General features: G+C 42.5%; 1 protein-coding gene across 4 annotated transcripts in view; it reads right to left on the bottom strand.

Moving 5' to 3' along the window:
• Positions 1-20,801, bottom strand: part of NEIL3 (nei like DNA glycosylase 3) — a 218,238-nt gene that overhangs the window by 179,083 nt on the left and 18,354 nt on the right. The window lies entirely within an intron of this gene.

The raw sequence follows: 20,801 nt of genomic DNA, 5'->3' as shown, positions 1-20,801 counted from the left end.
ACGTAGACCTCCAACAGTTTTTAGAAGACTGTGGGATCGATTTTAAGCCCCGCACACAAACACAGACGATCCAATTTTATAACACGCGTGCGCATGTTATAAAATCCGATGGCTGTGCGCATGTGCGGGCAGCCAGTGACTCGCATGCATTGGGGGGGGGGGGGGGGGGGATTTTAGCAAAATATGGGCGACTCAATCAGGCCTTCCACAGTTCCCTAACCCTACCCCTAATTTTATTATTTTAATACTTACTGCTCGCCGGAAGCAGAAGTAATCGCCGTGTGCCGGCCGGCTGCTGGCGCACGCTTCCCCAAGACAGCGGCTAATGGCGCTGTCCCGGCCCATCCCCTTCCCCTTTTGCTGGACCCAGCACTTCGGTGTGTAACAGGGGTTCCGCACATGGCCCTTTTAAAACCGGACCATGTGTTTGCAAAAAAAACCACATAAAATTAGATAAAACAATGCGGCTGGATGGGATACAGCTGAGGATATTAGGGAAATTGTAGCAGCTCCGCTATCTGATCTTTACAATGCTTCTTTTGAGTTGGAATGATTCCAAATGACTGGAGACAGGCAAATGGGGTTCCTTTTCAGAAAAATGAAAGTAAGGACGCGCCTCAGAACTATAGACCAGTTAGTCTAACCTCAAGTAGAGAGCAAATTAATGGAATTACTGCTAAAACAGAGGCTCGCACAATTTCGGGAATCCAGTGAATTGCAGGATGCAAAGAAGCATGGTTTTTATTTAGTTTAAGGATACTTCTAGCATGCTGATCCAAATTACTTATTCTCAGCAGGGTATAAAACATTCACAATACATATAGTTAAAATAAACATACATACAAGTAACAAAAAATATTTTACAAAATATAACAAAACAAAAAAATCCATACAAGCTAATACCACCCATAGAAAGAAAGAAAAAGGCATTAACCTTTTTACTAAATTGGAAGTAGTCAACTTCTAGTCATAAGTCTAAGGCAGGGGTGCACAAATAGGGAGGCAACAGATGCTGCAGATCAAGCTTTTGAAAGAAAAAAAAAAAAGCTGCTGCACAAAGCAAGGCGTCACAGAGGCATAACAGACAAGAAAGGGAGCAATTTTAGATCTAATTCTCAGTGGAGACCAGGAACTGTGGAAGAGATAACTGTGGTAGGGCAGCATGGCAATAGTGATCATAACATGATCAAATTTGAATTAATGACAGGAAGGGGGACAGTAAGTAAATCCATAGCTTTATCACTGAACTTTCAAAAAGGAAACTGACAAAATGAGGAAAATAGTTATTAAAAAAAAATAAAAACACCCCACAAAAACTAAAAGGTGCAGCTACAAAGGTAAAGAGTGTGAAACAGGCATGGACATGGTATTTTTAAACAATCTTAAAAGCGCAATCCAGATGCATTCCACGCATTAAGAAAGGTGGAAGGAAGGCCAAATGATTGCTGGCATCGTTAAAAAAAGTGAGGTAGAAGAGGCTATATTAGCCAAAAGATCTCTTTCAAAAATTGGAAGGATCCATTAAAGGAAAATAGGATAAATCATAAGCATTGGCAAGTTAAATGTAAGACATTGATAAGACAGGCTAAGAGAGAATTTGAAAAGAAGTTGGCTGTAGAGGCAAAAACTCAAAATAAAAACTTTTAAAAATATATCCGAAGCAGAAAGCCTGTGAAGGAGTCTGTTGGACCACTAGATCATCAAGGGGTTAAAGGGACACTTAAGGCCATTGCTGAAAGACTAAACACATTCTTTGCTTCAGTATTTTCTGAAGAGGATGTTGGGGCGATACCCGTTCCGGAGACAATTTGAGAGTGATGATTGAGGTGAACCTAATCAAATTACAGTGAACCTGGAAGGTGTAGTAGGCCAGATTGACACATTGAAGAGTAGTTAATCACCTGGACTGGATGGTATACACTCCAGTGTTCTGAAATAAACAAAAAAAATGAAATTTCAGACCTATTAGTAAAAATGTGTAACCTATCATTAAAATCGTCCATTGTACATAAAGACTGGAAGGTGGAGAATGTAACTCCAATTTTTAAAAAGGGCTCCAGGAGAGATCTGGGAAACCAAACGCAGGTGAGCCTGACTTCAGTGCCGGGAAAAATTGTGGAAACTGTTAAAGAATAAAATCACAAATCATTTAGATAGACATGGTTTAATGTGGCACAGCCAGCATGGATTTACCCAAGGGAAGTCTTGCCTCACAAATGTCCTATATTTTTATGAAGGGATGAATAAACATGTGGGCAAAGGTGAACCGGTAGATGTGGGGTATTTGGATTTTCAGAAGGCGTTCGACAAAGTCCCTCATGAGAGGCCTCTAAGAAAACTAAAAAGTCATGAGATAGGAGGCAATATCATTATGTGGATTGCAAACTTGTTAAAAGACAGTAGACAGAGTAGGATTAAATGGTCTGTGCTCACAGTGGAAAAACTTACAGTGGAGTGCCTCTGTACTAGGACTGGTGCTTTTTAATATATTTATAAATGATATGGAAAGGGGTATGGACTAATGAGGTGATCAAATTTGCGGATGACACAAAATTATGCAGAGTAGGTAAATCTCAAGCGGATTGTGATGAATTGCAGGAGGACCTTGTAAGACTGGAAGATTGTGCTTCCAAATGGCAGATGAAATTTAATGTGGACAAGTGCGAGGTGATACATATAGGGAAAAATAACCCTTGCTGTGGTTACATGATATTAGGTTCAACATTCGGAGTTACAACCTAGGAAAGAGATCTAGGAATCATAGTGGATAATACATTGAAATTGTTGGCTCAGTGTGCTGTGGCAGTCAAAAAAGCAAACAAATGTTAGGAATTATTAGGAAGGGAATGGTGAATAATATAGTGGATGCCTCTGTATCGCTCCATGGTAAGACCACACCTTGAATCACTGTGTGCATTTCTGGTAGTCACATCTCAGAAAAGATATAGTTGTACTGGAGAAAGTACAGAGAAGGGCGACAAAAATGATAAAGGGGATCTAACGGCTTCCTTATGAGGAAAGGCTAAAGAGGTTAGGGCTGTTCAGCTTGGAAAAGAGATGGCTGAGGGGAGAGATTGTAGAGGTCTACAAAACCATTAAAAAGGACTTGAACAGGTAAATTGAATGTTACAGTGGGAGTGGAGGTCAGAGTGTCTAAGAGGCAGGAGTTAGAGAAGGGGAAAATGTAAAGGTGAATTTAAAAAGCCTGGAGCATGCCAAAACCGGGAGATATGTGAATTTGTCGGGCTGGAGCACAACAAGCGAATTTTAAAAGGTTCCCACGTGGGCACACATCTCAGCTACTCACACAAATGAAAAGTTCCGTAAAAAGGGGCAGGGCAGAGCATGAGTATTCCTGGATTTCAACTTCAAATTTGTGCCTAAACACTTACATGCACGGGCGCGCGCCAGGGTCCCCTGCTGTGTAACTTTACTTCTGCTATGGAGAACGTGCAAGTAATAAAAAAGAAAAATAGATCGGCAGGGTTTTAAAGGTAAGGGCTAACAGGGAAAATGGGAGGCTATTAAACTAGGGGCGTCTGGAAGTCCTATCCCTTACCTGGGCAAACTGGGAACAAACTGGAAATGGCATCGGCACGCGGGTACTAAAATCCCCTCATTTGTATGCATAGGTGCACCCACATGAACACAGTCAGTCAATTTTATAACATGCGCGCGTGTTATAAAATGGCCGCGTCCCTGGATACGGACCGAACGCACGCACCTGCTTAAAAGTCACCATCCCTAGTCTTAAACTGGCTGTGTCAGGTAGCTGCCCTGAGCCCCAGCTAAGTTTGGTAGCCTTAGGAGAAATCAATCCCCAGAGCAGCTCTGTCTCAAGTCACCAGAGATGCCATGCTGAGAGAAGCAAGCCTGAGGGGGGCCTGTGTAATGATGGGGGAGGAGGCCAGAGTGTCCGAGAGGCAGGAGGTAGAGAAAAGGAAAACTTAAGGGCATAGTTGCATGCTTGACTAGTCCTTTTATTTATTTTTTTGGGTCTCTTGCTGTGTTTCATTCAAGGTTTGAACAGAAAAAAACCATGCTGCTGGGATTCTTTTCTTTCCTTCCTCTCATTCTGCCCTGGGTAGATAAGAGCAGAGGGAGAGAGGTGTGTGTGTCTGTGTGAGATCAGTTTATTTCTCTCTGTATGTTGGTGTGCTATCTTTCTCTTTGGGCCTAAGCATTGGATTTTTTTCTGTGTGATGTGATCTGTTTGATTGTCTCTCGCACTCTATGTCTGAACGTGATGTGCCTATTTCTCTGACAGTGGTGTGGTGTTCTGTATCTGTCTCTGTCAGATGTCTGGGTCTCTGTCTGGGTGTGGTGGTATGGTGTGACTATCTGTGTCCTTTTGGGTGTAATATCTATCTTTGGGCTTGTCTCTGTGTTTTTTGTGGTCTGAGTGTGATGTGCACATGTGTCTCTACCTGGTTGTGGGAAGTCTGTGTGGATAAGTATGGTGTATTTATCTCTATGTATCTGGGAGCAGGGTGTGCCTCTGTATCGTATAGTGTTTTTGTCTGTAGTCTCTCTCTTTGTTTCAGAGTGCCTGCTGTGTATGTGTAAGTTTGCTTCTTTCAACAGCCTAGAGATGGTCCAAACTGGGTCTGTGAGCTGCTGGCTTGCAGTGTGATTGCCTGCTATTTGGTCAGATTTATATATATATATATATATATATATATATATATATATATATATATATATATATATATATATATATATATATATCTCTCTCTCTCCTGTCCGGAAATCCTGTTTCGTGCACTGCGATGATTCTTTGGTTGTTTTATCGTGCACCGCGAAGATGTTTTCGCGAATACATTTGCACAAATCGTGAAAACATCGCTGCACGCGAAGTTTCCCCGCTGCACGAAAAAAGCCTCATTTGCATGGGAAACGCCCCTTAATGCGTTACCAATGCGATATTGGAAAATGAGGCCCTAAATGGAGAAGGGGAGGGTTCAACTAATTGCTTGGATGGAAGAGGTGGGGGACATAGACCAGGGATGAGCAAACTTTTTGAGCTGAGTGTAAAGAATTCCAAAGAATGGGATCAGTTATTGAAAATGCACATGATCTGGTATTGCTGAAATGCATATAAAAACTTCAAATTTTGTTTTTGGATTGCAAACCTAATAGGAACATACAGCTGTATCAGTTCTTTCAGATATCCAGGACCTAAACCAGGGGGTCCCCAAACTATGTCCTAAGCGCCAAATACAACCCATGGACAATTTTTCTGCTCCAGCAAATCTCACTCTATTACAGTTACCTGCAGTCCCAAGGTCCTTCTCTTTGCAGCAGCTTCTACCCTAGATTTGATGATCATCTTCCTTCTCTTCTTTGTCCCTCCCCCTCAGGTCAGTTCCTATTCTTCTTCCATAGTAGGCACACCAATGATGTCAAGAAAAAATACCATAGCCAGCAGGGGACGGTGAAGGGAATAAATATAGCAGGTCCTGATCAGACAAGAGCTGGAAAGAAGCTAAGAGGATCTTGACACCACCTCAAGGATCAGTCTCTCTACACTGCTGCTGCATGGAACCCTGTTACTGTCATCGGGAGGAGATGCAGTCATCATTCCCACCAAAAGGAAGAGCCACTGCTGCTGAACAGGAAGGGAGAGAGGAAAAAAACATTCAGGGGACACCAAGGAGCACTCACTGCCACCAAGACGAGTAAGAGGTTGCAGGAGGAGGGGGAGAAGTGCAGAGAGGAAGAGGGTAAGGGAGGAACATGTTAATGTGATGACTGCCTCCTCTGGTCAGTGTTACAGAGAAGCTGAGAGAGGGTGAGCGAGAGGGATACCATTGCTGCTCAGCAAGGGGGGGTGGGGGAAGATCAGAGAGGAAGATTTTGGGCAGGGCTGAGGATCAACAGGAAAAATTAAAATCTTTTTCGTATTTGAAGAATTTCTCTCGTCAGCACTGACCCCTGCCCAGTATTTTTCATTCTGCCCTCCCACCCATGACTATTAATAAGAGCACTCCCCCTTTACACTTCTGCCCAACGGTTTCCCCTCTTTCACTCCCTCCCCATCCCCTGTTCAGAAAACTCCCTGCCCCCTGTCAGCAGCTTGAAAAGTAACGGGACTCTTATTCCAAAAGGTTTGGGGACCCATGACCTAAACCATGAACTGCTCATAAAACGAAAGTAGTAGTTTAAATTGCAAATGCCAAAATAATAGGCAACCAATGGAGAATTAAAAAGGAAGGAATAACGTGTGAATGATAAGGAAGCCCCATGTCACTAGAAGTCGCATTCTGGCCAAGTTGTAAGGCTCACAAAAGCGGGCAACCCAAAATTAATAGCATTACAATAATCTCGACCTGGCAGTACCAGAGCCTGAACTACAGTGCAGAATCTTGAGGTGATAATAATGGTTTTAAAAACATGCTATTTTGATTTAAAAAATGCAAATAGGCAACTGCTTGAATTTGCATCCCCACGGTAAGATTCTGCAAGGCTAGATTTAAGATGATTATGCCCAAAGGCAGAGGATTGGAGATGGGTGTGGGGGTGGGTGGGAAGTGGACCTTTCATCCCGGAAAACCAGAGAGTAGCATGGGGAGTTCTAATTTTCGGTGCCTTCAGAATTTGACGCACCAGGCACATACCTATATTGCCTACTCCTAAATGCAGCCCTGAGGTTCTGATCAATGTTAACTCCAAGACTTTGCATGTCAGATTCCAAAAGGATAGATAAGGTTGACTAAATTCAACCAATCATTTAAAACAGGAAAGGAGCAGCTAACCAGCTTCGTCTGTATCTTGTCAAGATTTAATTTCAAGCCATTTTTCTTTAGGTAATCCTGTACAGCACAAAGACAGGACGCCACCTTGGCCAAGATCCACGTGTTGTCTGAATGATAAGGGTGGGTGGGGGAATGAATATCTGCATACATTCTAAATTCAGGGATGTCAGAATAGATCGGTTGCAGGAAAATATTTAAAAAGTACTGCAGAGAACCTTCTGGTACACCAGTATTGAGAACTCTTGAATACAACTGGGAACCTACACACACCTGTTGTAGCTTGTCAGATACAGTTTGACGCCACTGGATGACTTGTGGGCCAATTCCTAATAACTGTAAGCAGCATAACAAAAGAACATTGAATGTGAATGAAATATCTTAAAAAAAAAAAATCAACCCAATATTGATTTTCCTTGATCAAGATTCCTCTAGGAAGTTAAGCAGAAATGAGTAAAGTGTTGGTACTTTAGTTCTTACAGAAGTTGGAATGAAATTGATAAAGAATATCATGTTCATCCAAGACATTTTTTTTTAATCTTTTATTAATTTTTTTAAACCAATACAGGATTAAAAAAAAAATACAAGGAATAATAATATACTTTCAGAAAGAAAAAAAAAAGAAAACATAAGGCAGGCAAAACTTCTCAGTTGACATCATTTCTATCCAACGACACCATTAGTCCACAACAAGGAGGAAGAGAAATAATAGAACAATTTAATGGAAATTATCAAAATTACTTTTAAAAAGAGAGAGAGAGACATGCCATTGTAGTCACCTGAATATTTCTAATTTCCCCCTGTCCACACATTAGTCACCCAGATTTATCAATAAAAAAAATGTCTGCACATGTGCAGGATCAGAAAAAATAAATCTGTTCTCTTGAAAATTTATAATACATTTTACATGGGAACCTTAAAAAGAAAGTGGCTCGCTGTTTTAACTGCAAAAATGTATTCGTTTTTTTTATCTGAACAAATTAAATATTTTCTGAGGAGAAAACTTCAATACACAAAGTATTTGTTGAGAAGTTCTACAGGTGATAACCATTTTGTTTTTGGAAAATTAAAAAAACTTAAAGTTTTTAGCTCTCAACATGTTCCTTTAGTTCACATTAATGAAACAATAACAATTTATATTTAATATCACCTGTAGCCCCATCCCAATGTACCTGTCCTTACGGGTAGGCCCAGAAAAGAATTTATAAGTTCTTTAGGGAAGGAACCCTAGCTAATTCTTCTTCCCTTAACTCCTTTCACCTGGGAGAAGAAAGGGGTCCTTTCAAGTCCCAGTGTGGGGTAACTGACTTCCTCCCTTGAATTCACTGGGTGAGGTGAATTATTGCACTCTGTGCACAAAGAAGATGCAGGGACCACTAGACTGCTGTACAAAATAATAACTTTACTGTAGAAAATGATAGATTGATGGCACAATGAATATAACTGACAGCACCACAGTCTTTCTGGCTCTTTAGTACAAACCTTTGTCCTCTATCCGTGCAAGAGTCTTTTCTACAGGCTGGGAATCCATCCACCCTACTGGCTTATTTAAGTGGTGAGCCCCCTTTAACGGATGGGAAAACCCTTCCCAGAAAGCAAAAACTGTCTCTGCACAGCACGATTTTCTCTCTCTCTCTCCAGGGATTGTGAAGACTCCAGATGGGTGTTCTCCCCAAGTCATTGATTTCTTACTTACAGTTAAATGTCCTTTGTCTTGATAAGGGATCCCAGATGAGAGGTATTCTGGATAGAACTGCAGGTCTCTCAGGACCATGGTTGGGTAGGAAGAAGGGCCGAAAAGATGCTATCTCCCAAGTCTTCAAACTTAACTTCTTCAGTTCCCCAAAAGAAAATAACACCTTGCAACGAGTCACCACCAGTTCACGAGCAGGTCTTCCCTACCCGTGGGCATCCTGAACACAGGATACCCCAAACCCTGAGTCCCGGAAAGGCCCTGGTATTCAGCAGGGCTCCTACCAAGCAAAAGTCCAAAAATCCAAATTAGTGCCTGGACAATGACTCTGCACCTCTGCAGGAGAGAAGAGCAGCAGATCCCCGATCTGCACCTGAGGATCTCGGATGGATTCCAAGGCCCCAGGTAGGCCAAATATGCAACTGAGTAAAATCTCCAACCCTCCTCTCAAACTGTCAACTAAAACTGCCCCCAGAGCCCTTTATGGAGCTCTGCTATAAAATCTCCTGCAGGGGATATCTGTTACAGCACCCTCAATTGGAGGGACTGCCAACGAATGAATCCTCCTCCTAATAATTTCTCAAACTGCACTAACATGTATGGTCCCAGGGCTTACTGGTAACCTGGAAAGGTGCCCGGGATACACACCACCACCATAGTTTGTAAAGTAGACATAGAAGATGACAGTGCTGTAACATAATTATCTAACTCTACTATCTTAATATCCAAGTTAGATAGTTTAGAAGAAACTCTAATAGAGAATGAACATAATTGAGAGAATGTTCCAGCTAAGGTAGTTTCAGTCCTTAAGACTACTTGCTAAATGTCCTTCAGTGTTACATCAGCTGGCCTAGCAACTAAGCTTCCTGATCCAATTTCACTGAGACCAAATGGGAGTGGAACAGGTCCTGGAACCAGAACCCCCCACTTCATTGAGGGCAGGGCCATTAGCTGGAAAATTTACGATGTTCTTGATTTACCAGTAGAGAAGGGTCATCACAGGGTCCATGCTGACCCAGAGTTAAATCTTGGTCTCCCAGTATATTCAGCAGCAAGATGGTAACATTCTCTCTTCTCTCGGTAGAAGTGGGTAATGGAAAAGGAGACCAGTCACCAGGACTCAGTGATGTACAACAGCTTTCCCAATTTAAAACAACATTCTGGCTGCTACTTAACCACTTAACATGATGATCAAGAGGACCCTTCACTGGTGTCAAGCTTACAGGAGCTCCAAGAATCTTTCCTTTCAGCTTTTTCTCCATATCTAGGCAGCCCACAAAAAGCTTTCCAAAGGGGCTAGCAGGGAGAAATAGGCAATATTTGATGACATTGGCGCTGCTTCGTGAGACCGCGATTTCACCCCCTCAGGGTCAGGTGAGGCAGAAGATCACAGATTCTTCTCCCAGGTATCCCCTCCTATCCAAGAAATATTGAAATTGGTAAAGTACTGCTTGCTCAATTAATTTCCCTAAAAATTGAATATTTAAATAAGGCTAATTACTTGCATCATTGGAATCAAGTGATGCCCAATTTAGTACAGAACATGCCACAGCCTTTTTAAAGAGATGTCATATAGCCCTTCTATAAGGATGGCTTAACCAAAGTAGTGAGCATCTCACTCAATACTGATTTAACTGCTTTAAGCATAGGAGATGAACAACGATCAGACAAAAATTGCTCATTATGGATAAGTAAATCAGTTGTCGTGATGAGACTTGGGAAAAATGATCCCATCTCATGGGAACAGAAATAGAAGAAAACGTGCTGTTAATGATAGTAATTCCAACATAATCTAAACAGGCAGATCATGTCTGTGTGTTGCGGGGAAGCCAGCCAACATGTTGCCATCAAGCGGAAGTAAATGCAGCAGTTGAAATACTCCCCTGATATAAAGATGGATTCTCAAAACACAGAACCGTGATTGGCTACATAAATGGAAGGGAAATTAATTTATTCTTTAATTTTAAATGCTAAAAAAATATACAGTATATTGGTAGAGGTTGCTACCCAAGGGCTGTGCAACCTGTTTCTGGAACATGCATTCAGACAGCTATTTGCAGAGAAAAACTTATTTCATGTGCTAAGGATCTTTTAACATTTCAGCTTTCCAGTCTTTACTTGAGGCACTGGGATTACCTTACAGTATTTTGGTAAACAGAAATAGGCCAGCACTAGTCTCCCTTGGACCATCTACAGCCGGTTTCCTCCACAGTACCTTTAATAGTTGTCATGTTTGTGAACATCAGCCTAAGCACCACTGTTCATGAGGCTGAACAAGTCCAGATCTTCTGACTTTCTAGCTGCTTCTGCTCAAAGGCAGTGGCTGCTTTGCTTAAAAGTACACGGACTTCCCCACAACAGCTCCTTAGTTACCTCTAGCTTTGTTACCCAATCAGTGGCACAGTTCTTTGCATTAGCTATCCCGACCCTGATTGATTCCTTGCAGAGCTCAGCAGACTACCTTTCTCAACAGCCCTGTGTCTTATTGCTCCGGGTTTTACCTTCCCCAGGGCCATTCTGGCTTGGATTTCTTATCCCTTCAGCAATGAGGCTCCCTATAGGTTTGCCATTAGAGCTCTCTCTCTGACTGTTGGAGACCCTAATTGCCCTGCCTTTTCCATTTGGTTTAGTGTGTGTGAACCCCTGGCTCATCACAATATATATAAAAAAGGTGGAGAGGACAGATAATTATAATTGAGCACAACAGGTGAACAAAGATAGCACTGGGTGGATTGTACTCCAGTGTATTTCTTATGAAGGCCACTTTCAATTTATTTTTATTATTGTCTGATATCGGAATAAGGTTGAAAGTTATTTGGGGGATGTTTTATTTTAAGGCAAATTTAACTCACCAGAAGGTACCTTGAGTAAAAGGTTGATTCAGGAAAGCTTTAATCTTCTAGTAAAGAATTTTTTGGGCTAAATTGATATTTCTACATTTCAAGTTTCCATATTTCAGCAGCAAAAAACAGTATGCTTCCTTATCTTCTATACACTTGGTTTTCCTCCAGTTATGCTCATATATTCTTAGATCTTTTCTAAATGAAACAATCACCCAGGAAAACCAGGGAATCTGTCATTTAGATCTCAAAAAGGGACTAAGAACAGGCTGCACCACTGAAAGAAAACAAATATTCAGAAACTAATTGCTATTGATCTTCAATCTGTCCACGATGATACTTAAGAGTAAACAGAATGTTTAGCCATGATTACTGAATAGTCAAAACTGATCAACCAATGGTCTACCAGATTAACTTTAATATTAGAGATCTTGTTAGTAAAGGAAAAAAAGATATCACGGCAGAATAAGAAGTCCAGTATATGTTCACCTTCATGTGTAGGAAATATCATAGGCCTAAAATAGATATAGCATTTAAAAATTCCTCACTGAGTATTACTAGAGTTGTCAATATGCAGATTAAATTCATCCAGTTTTATTAACCCTTGGTTCCCCATTACCAAACATGAAGAGAGGCCATACTTCCACAGAGATCCTTCTCAAAAGAGCCCGGAGGACAATAAAATATGATCACCTTCCAACACGCAAATTGGGGAATGAGAAACATATAAATGACGGCAGAAAAGGACCAAATGGTCCATCCAGTCTGCCCATCAAGCTGGTAGTATCCATGCAGATTAACCCTATGCTTATCAGTTTCCCAAACCATAAAAGTCAGGGCCCTCTCATTGGTTACTGTCTGAATCCAATTCCCTGTAACTGCTTGCTATTGAAGCAGAGAGCAGTGATGAAGTTGCATTGACAGTATGTAGGCTTATTGGTTAAGGTTAGTAACCGCCACATCAGCAAGTTACCCCCCTGTTTGTTTGTTTCCCCAGATCATAAAAGTCTGGGCCCTCAGTTGCTGCATGAAACCAATTCCCTTTTCCCCCTGCCATCGAAGCAGAGAGCAATGATGGAGTTGAGTCCACAGTATGAAGGCTTATTGGTTAAGGGTAATAACGCTGCACCAGCAAGTTACCCCCCAAGCACTCTTTCTTTATTTCCATCCTCTAGTTTTAGGGATCCACAGTGTTTATCCCATGCCCCTTTGAATTCTTTCACTGCTTTCGTCTTTACCACCTCCTCTGGAAGGGCATTCACACTGGTATGGAGAGCCTCAATACCAGTAGGAATTGGTGAGGCAGAACAGAAAAGGACAAGGGAGTATCTCAAAAGGACACGTGCACTCCTCTTCTTTTCCATTCTCGGATTTGCTAGTCCCCTGAAAAATTGCAGGAACATAGTAGATTTAAAGCTCCATAAGATGCACTTTTTTTTCCCCAAAAGTGGGGGAGGGAATGTCTGGGTGTCTTATGGAGCAATATAAAAAAAAACAAAAAAAAAAACTAACTACAACCCCCCACCCTCCTGACCCCCCCCCCCCCAAGACCTGCCAAAATGTCCCTGTGACATAGTAAGGGCAAAGGGCCATTGGCGCCATTTTGATTACTGGCAGCCGACGGCCCAAGTGCAGGAGATCGCTCCCAAACCCCCGCTGGACCATCAGGGACTTTTGGCAGGTCTTTGGGGGGGGGGGTCAGGAGGGTTGTAGTTAATTAAATTTAAAGGATTGGGATGGGGATCCCACAGAAAGAGAATGATAAAAGTTCTCTGATCTGGGGAGTGGACCGAAATGGCCCTCCCCAGACGCGAAAACAGAAATGGGGATAAAAAAAAAAAAAGTTATGAATTCCCTTAATTTGCTCCATAAGACGCAAAGACGCCCGGGAACAGAGCCGGTTTAGCACACCATTTTTTTTTTTTTTTTTAATTTTCCCCCTCTGAATCCTAGATGCATCTTATGGTCAGGTGCGTCTTATGGAGCGAAAAATATGGTACTTTGTATCTTGAACCCATGACTCAGCAATACAAAGATTATCAGTACAATTTTCTGTAAGTAGATGAAAAGATAGAAACTTTGCTCACTTTTAAATAGAGTTCTTGGTAGACAACATGCTTATCTGTGCTTGTATAATGGCATTATACAAGCACAGATAAGCATGTACAGCGAAAGAATGCCAGCAAATGCACATCCCTACTAATTCATCCTGTTGTCTACAGAGAATCACAGGAAAAAAAAAAAAGTCTTGCCTTACCAATTTACTAGAATTTTTTAAAAGGTGTAAATAAATATGTAGATAAAAGGTTGACAAAAACTCTCATGAGAGACTCCTCAGGAAATTGGAAGGTCAAGGGATCAAAGGCAATTTCCTAACGTGGATTGGTAACTGGATTAAAAAAAGACAGGAAACAGAAGGTAGGATTAAATGGTTAGTTTTCCAAATGGAGAAAAGGTCATTAATGGAGTGCCCTAGGGATCTATATTGGGACCTGTGCTGTTTAGCATATTCACAACTCATCTGGCAAAGTGAAGCAACTAAATTTGCAGATGACGCAAAGTTGTTTTCAGTCGTTAAAATGGCAGCAGATTGTGAAGAACTACAGAAAGACCTTGTGAGACGAGGAGAATGCACTTTTAAATAGCAGATGGAATTTAATGTGGACAAGTGCAAAATAATGCATGTAGAGAAAAATAACCCCAACTACAGGTATACAGTGCTGGGATCTGTGTCAGGAAAAGGACTTCTGAGTTCTTGTGGACAATACCTTGAAATCACTGGCTAAGTAAGCAGTGGCAGTTGAAAAGGCAAACAGAACGTTTGGAATTATTTGGAAAAGAATAGAGAACAAAACTGAAAACATCATTCTGCCTTTGTACAGATACATAGTGTAACTGCAGCTTGAGTAGTGTGTGCAATTCTGATCATCCCATTTCAAAAAAGAAGGTACAAAGAAGGGCGACAAAAGTGAAAAAGGGGATGGAAAAGCGACGATATGAGATTTACTCAAAATGTATTCTATAGTCAAGGCTTATTATTCTGTGTGTTAAAAACAATTACATACTCACTTGTGCATGTGTGGCAGCTGAAACTATCAGCAAAGATTTTATTAATGTTCTTGTTCAACGAGAGCCAAAATGAGAACAGTACAGTCCTTTTTCTTTCCTGTCAAATGAGCCTGTAAGCTGGGTTCAAACCAGTTTTAAGTTAAAAAATGAATTGTCTTTGAACCAAATGAAATCCATGTAAGGCAGTTTGGAAACTAGTTTCAATGCTCTTTAGGAAGATAAAATGAAGACTGTAAGGCTGTAAACTAGACTTCCAACTTCATTAAAAAAAAAAAAAAAAAGTGCTTGCAAATGAATATTCTAAGTCATCTATGTTAATATGACTGCAGGAAGGAAAAGCAGTGCAAGACTGTTTTGGATACCTCCCTTTAAAGCTTTGCTTGTTATTCTAAGGAAACTCATTGGAATGCACCAATTCTAACACCCAAGCTGCTTAGAAACAAAAAAAACAGGACAGCAGAAAAAGACCTATCTAGTCTACTTATCCACACCACCAAGTCAGCTTTATAATTCCTACTGCTTCCTCATAGATCTCCTGTGTTTGTCCCATGCTTTCTTGAATTTAGATACTGTCCCTGACTCTACCATTTCCACAAGAAGACGTGCCATGTACCTTTCACCCTCTCTGTAAAAAAAATAAATAAATAAAATTCCTTAGATTACACCTGGGTTTACCCCTTTTCACCCTCGTCCCATGACACCTTGTTCTAAAGCCTCTTTTTATTTGTTTTGTTTTTGTCTTTTCATTGAAAGAATAGCAATCTCCATACAATGCATATATAAAAAATAAGAACAATACAAATGCTACCGCAGCAGTATGATGTGGAGACAAACTATACACAAACAACAATGACATTTAAAACTGTACAGCCACCTTTGACCTATGTCACAGGGGCTACTGGTGCCATTGGTCAGGAAATGAATAGGAATTAACGGATAAACGTATCGGGGGGGCCCCCTTGCTTAATGCAATGTATCTGCCCCCCCCCCCCCGACGAATACAAATCCTGAATGCAACGTATGGCTACCGGTGCCATTGGTCAGGAAATGAATAGGAATTAACGGATAAACGTATCGGGAGGGGCCCCCTTGCTTAATGCAATGTATCTGCCCCCCCCCGACGAATACAAATCCCGAATGCAACGTATGGCGTATGGCTACCGGTACCATTGGTCAGCCCCTGTGACATAGTAGGTCAAAGGCTATCGGCGCCATTTTGAAACCGCCAGCCGAGGGTGTGAGTGCAGGGGATGGCTCCCGGACCCCCTGCTGGACCACCAGGGAGTTTTGGTAAATCTTGGGGGGGGTCAGGAAGTTGGGGGGGGTTGTTTAAATTGGCTCCTTTAGGCAGCCGAATAATTCAGCGAAGATTTGTGGGGAATCGCGATACATTTCGCTTCCCCATGAATACAACGAATAGGGCCCTATACGTTGCGGATTCCCGATTCATAGGGAACGAATGCACACCCCTATAAGCCAGTGGTTCTCAACCTTTTTTGGTCGGGACACACCTGACAGATGGTTCTCACATGCGTGACACACTGAACATGTGACCATCACAGGGCTAAATGTAAACATACACTCTGCATCCACAGGAACCCCCTGAACCCTCAACAATGGGTGCAGAGCAGAACTAGGACATTCCCCATACAATTCACTATATAAAAAAGATATTCTGGTTCAGGTGACGTCTCAGTAAAAGCAAAACAAACTCCCTCTACTACCAGGCGCAATAGCCTTCCTTATGAAAAGACAGTAATTTACCACTAATGCATGTCCTATTGAGAAAACACAACAAATAAGATTGATACAAGTACCTACATGCTAGTAAAATACCTCACTTCGGTCACTCACACACACAAAACTAATCTTCACCAAGTACAGAAAGACCACAAATTATAAATATGGAGACACAAACTGGAATGGAAAACTAAAAAAGCCACTCTGCATGCAGTGCAAACCTGGAGAAAAGGAAACAAATATAGCACCTAACACACTCCCAGCATCTGCAATAATGCGCACACACTAATCCGTACAAAGTTACACTCATATTATGGAACACACAAACTGTAAAAACCCTATCTATGAAAAGGCAACACTACAAATCTTAAACCAGGCCCTAAACATCAATACACCCCCAGTTAGGAAAACAGAACAAGCCAAGCTGCTATAGATCCCCAGACAGAAATAACTGTAAAGCTATACTAATAAATGTTACAAAACTGATGAACAGAATACCATCTAACAATTAAAAACTCATAAAAATTAAAAAAATTATCCAAATATCAATAAAATATTTCAAAACAGCAGACATCACATAATACCCAATAATTAAAAATGACAGTCAATCAAAAATTAACTTAAAAAGCCACCTTTACTTACCCTCTCCAGCAACTCTCCTACTCCTTTCCCTTGCAGACCAATAGCACTCACCAGAAGCAGCAGTGGCTGCTGAAGCTCTGTCCTCACGGTCCTCTTCCTCAGTCTCTCTCACACACACACAAACACGTCACTCCCCTGATCTGTCTTCTCTCAATCACACACATGCTCTCACTTTGACACATACTATCAATCACACTTGCACAAACACGCTCTCTCTTACTTACATACATACTGTAAATCACCTACAAACACTTTCTCCTCCTGGCTCGTTCTCACTCGGGACCATGGTTGCACATGAGACGCACAAATTCTTCCACCAACACTGCTGCTGTTCTGTCCAGGCAAAAACAGCAGCAGTGTTTATTAAAACAAATCAAACCCAATACCTGCCTCTTCCCTTCCTTTTTCATTAAATATAAATCCCCCCCCCACCCAAAACTCTCCCAAGGTCCCTGGTGGTCCAGTGGGGGGGCCCTGGAACGATCTCCCGCTCCCGGGCCATCGACTGCCAGTAATCAAAATGGTGCCGGTAGTCTTTTGCCCTTACCATGTGACAAGGGCTAGCATGAGATAAAGTTGCATGTATAATGACTCACTTGTATGCAAACCCTAATGAATATGCATTAGACAGATTTTCATCTTAATGAGGCAGTGTGCATGCAACATAATCTCATGCATATTCATTAGAGAGATCCCGAAAACTAAGCTGGTTTGCAGCCCTCAAAGACCAGAGATGGATACACCTACTATATAATAAGAGAATCCTATGAACAATATATGTTGATTGGACAAGAACAGCGACATTGGAGAAATTATTGTTTTCCTTAGTGCAGACAGACTCAGGACCAGTGGGTTTATGCTCCCCTGCCAGCAGATGGAGACTGATCAAGCTGATGTCACAGTATACGTAACCCTGCAGAGACCCCCAGCCTGCCAGTATTCTCTTCAAAAGCAATTGTGGACAGACTAGCAAAAAAACTTGATTAAAAACAGGTAACCAGTACTGTACTCAACCAACCATAAACACTAAAACATAAGATTCTAGGGACTGGATGAACACTTACCAGTAAATCCCTTGGGACACAGAGCCCTACAGGAGAACTATTGACACACTCATGCAGCAGCCAAGGGTGGGAAGCTGAGTCTATCTGTCTACACTAAGGAAAACAAAATTATCAGGTAAGTAATGTTTCCATTTCTTAGCGCGTAGACAGATGGACTCAGGACCAGTGGGATATACCAAAGCTAATCCCCAATAGGGGGAGAGGCTGCCCGCAGTCCAGTCAAAACCACACGTGCAAAGGCTGCATATCCTCCAGGGCCCGCACATCCAGACGATAAAACCTCTCAAAAGGACTGAGACCTATCAAAAGGCAGAGTCCGCTGAAAGGTCGACTATCTGTAGGGATGAAACCGCCTGGAACCCCAGATTCCCCTCATACCAAAGAGGCGCTGTAACTGCTTTTTATCCTCTGGCAACAGAGGAGCTGGAGACTCGCCCCACTTATTGGTCAGTTTCTCAAACTCGCTCCCAAAACAAGAGCGAACCTTTAAAGGGCATCTTGGTAAGATTAGCTTTGGAGGCTGCGTCAGCTGACCAATTTTGTAACCAGAGTTGACACCTGGCCGCTATCACCAAAGCCACTCCTCTGGCCGAGGTATGGACCAAATCACAGCCTGCATCTGCTAAAATGGCAGCAGCAGGCTCCATAACCGTTCTGGAATTCCCTCCAGACTCAGCAACCTCCTGAGAGAGAAGCACACAAGATCACGCTACTAGGGCGCAACAAGAGCGATCTGTAAAGTCATCGCCACCGCCTCAAAGGCTTGCTTAAGAATAGCCTCAGTCCTTCTATAATGTACATCCATCAAGGCTGCTCCTCCCTCTACGGGGATAGTTGTCCACTTAGAGACAGCACATACCAGAGCATCCAATTTGGAAAAACGCAAACGCTCTCTCACAGCCGGATCCAGGCGGTACAGGCCTTCCAATGTCTGACCCCTTTTAAGATTTGCCTCTGGGGCGTTACATTCCAGATCAATCAATTCCTGAATGGCATGCATCACAGGGCAAAAACAAGAGGCTTTATGTAAGGAAACCAAAATGGGATTCTTCCTCGGCTCTGTCATAGCATCCAAACCAGAACACCCAGCTGTTTCAAGGTCTGAGAAATCAGGGCCAGCAGTTCATCTCTATAAAAGAACCGCAACATTGTTTGATACAGTTCCAGCCCTGGAGGAATTTCCCCATCTTACAGGGAAACAGGATCAACCTCATCAGTGCCATATGGATTCCTGTCGGGAACACCCACAGGGAACCGAAGCAAGCTCCAGTACCTAGGCATAGGACTGGAATAGGGAGGAGCCACTGGCTGAGGGTCCGACCGGACAGGCATGAGGGAAGCAGAGGACTGTGCCTGAAAAAAAGCTTGTAAGCCTTGAAAAAAATCCACCTAAGAAAAAGCAGCCGGGTCCAGACCAAGCCCAGAAGGAACTGGAGCTGGTCCCACAGAACTGCCCTCACCTGTGCCAACCTGTGCCAACCAAGGTCTGGCATCCCTCCAGTCAAGACCGTGACCAACCAATCAACAGAATGGGAGGAACCAGGCTTAGCGAAATCTGAGGAAGACAATTCTCCCTGAGCATCTCAGCAGTGCTGACACAGGTTAGAAGCTAAAAGTCAGGCTGAGAAGCCCTAATATATGACAGGCAACACAAATAGGAAGACACAGGCTTTTTGCTTACCAGCGCCATTGCGGCGGTAAACGTGTGCAGGAATGGCTCGCGCTCAAAGGGGTATGCACACAAAATCAAGCACCTAGAAGAAAGTGCGACAAGGTGCATGCCCAACTTGTGCGCCAAGCTAAGAGTGTGAAGTGTAAAATCTGTGTGCGCAAAAAGTGTGCCGAAAAACCAAGCACACAACACATGTGCAGAACCGACATGCTGCACATACCAACGACCTGTAGAGAGCAGCAGAGCATGCACAGAAGTGTATTAAAAACACCGCCGCGGTCTACCATGCAGCATTCAAGAAAAAGCCTAAGTGCAGGGCCAAGTCCACCAGGGGCCGCTCAACCTGCCAGGCTGCCTAGTTCCCCAAACCCAATGGGGGCAGGACGAACATCAGTATGGTGCACCGAGCACGGAGACCAGAGGAAGCCCTGAAACCCCTGTCTCAAAAAAAAAAAAAAAAAAAAAAAAGAAGTTTTACCTTTGATTTAATTTTTTTTTAAACCTTACCTGAGCTCAGTGCTTACCGGCTGAATACAGAGACAGTCTCTGGCTGCAGGGGAAGAGGGTATATACCGTCACTGCTGCGTTCAGCCTCCAGGACCCGCTGCCTTTCAGCTGAACTAGCAGCTATGTCCCACACTCTGGGAACCCTGCTACTGGACCAAGGCACACCTCTGAGGGAACCATAGAAATCACCTCAGGAATTCTCAATTGGGGGAGGGACCTTTAGGTATCAACCGCAGGAGAGCGGGGCTCTTTTCCTTAATTAGAATTTCAAATTTCTTCTTCCAAAAAAACTCAAAGCAATCCCCATAGGGAAATGCACATCCACCATCTGCTGGAGACGGAGAATAATGGCAGGCTGGGGTCCACTGCAGGGTTATGTATGCTGTGACATCAGCTTGTTCTGTCTCCATCTGCTGGCAGGTGAGCATAAACCCACTGATCCTGAGTCCATCTGTCTACACGCTAGGAAATAGATACATACTAACTCTCCAATACAGTTCAGATAGATCCTCTCCATATTAGCGAGATTTTTCTTCATCATGCTGATTAGTTAAACAGATTCCTGGAAGATGAACAAACTCAGCACACCATTAGCTGTAATAGTAATAAATGGACAAGAGATTCAGAACCTACCATGGGTCTCTAAGACATACAAAAAGTCGTTGGACAAATTTCTCCACACGTGGCATAAACCTTGTGTTCTGATGTAAGAATAGGGAATGCCAAATCCCTGTAAGATGTTGGTTAACAATCAAAAACAGCAAAGCTCATGTACTATATTCTTTCATCTGCTATGGAACAGAAAGATTCCAAAAAAGCTGT

Source organism: Rhinatrema bivittatum, chromosome 1 (genome assembly GCF_901001135.1).
Source record: "Rhinatrema bivittatum chromosome 1, aRhiBiv1.1, whole genome shotgun sequence".
Classification (NCBI taxonomy): Eukaryota; Metazoa; Chordata; class Amphibia; order Gymnophiona; family Rhinatrematidae; genus Rhinatrema; species Rhinatrema bivittatum.
This window is presented reverse-complemented; position numbering and strand designations above follow the sequence as displayed.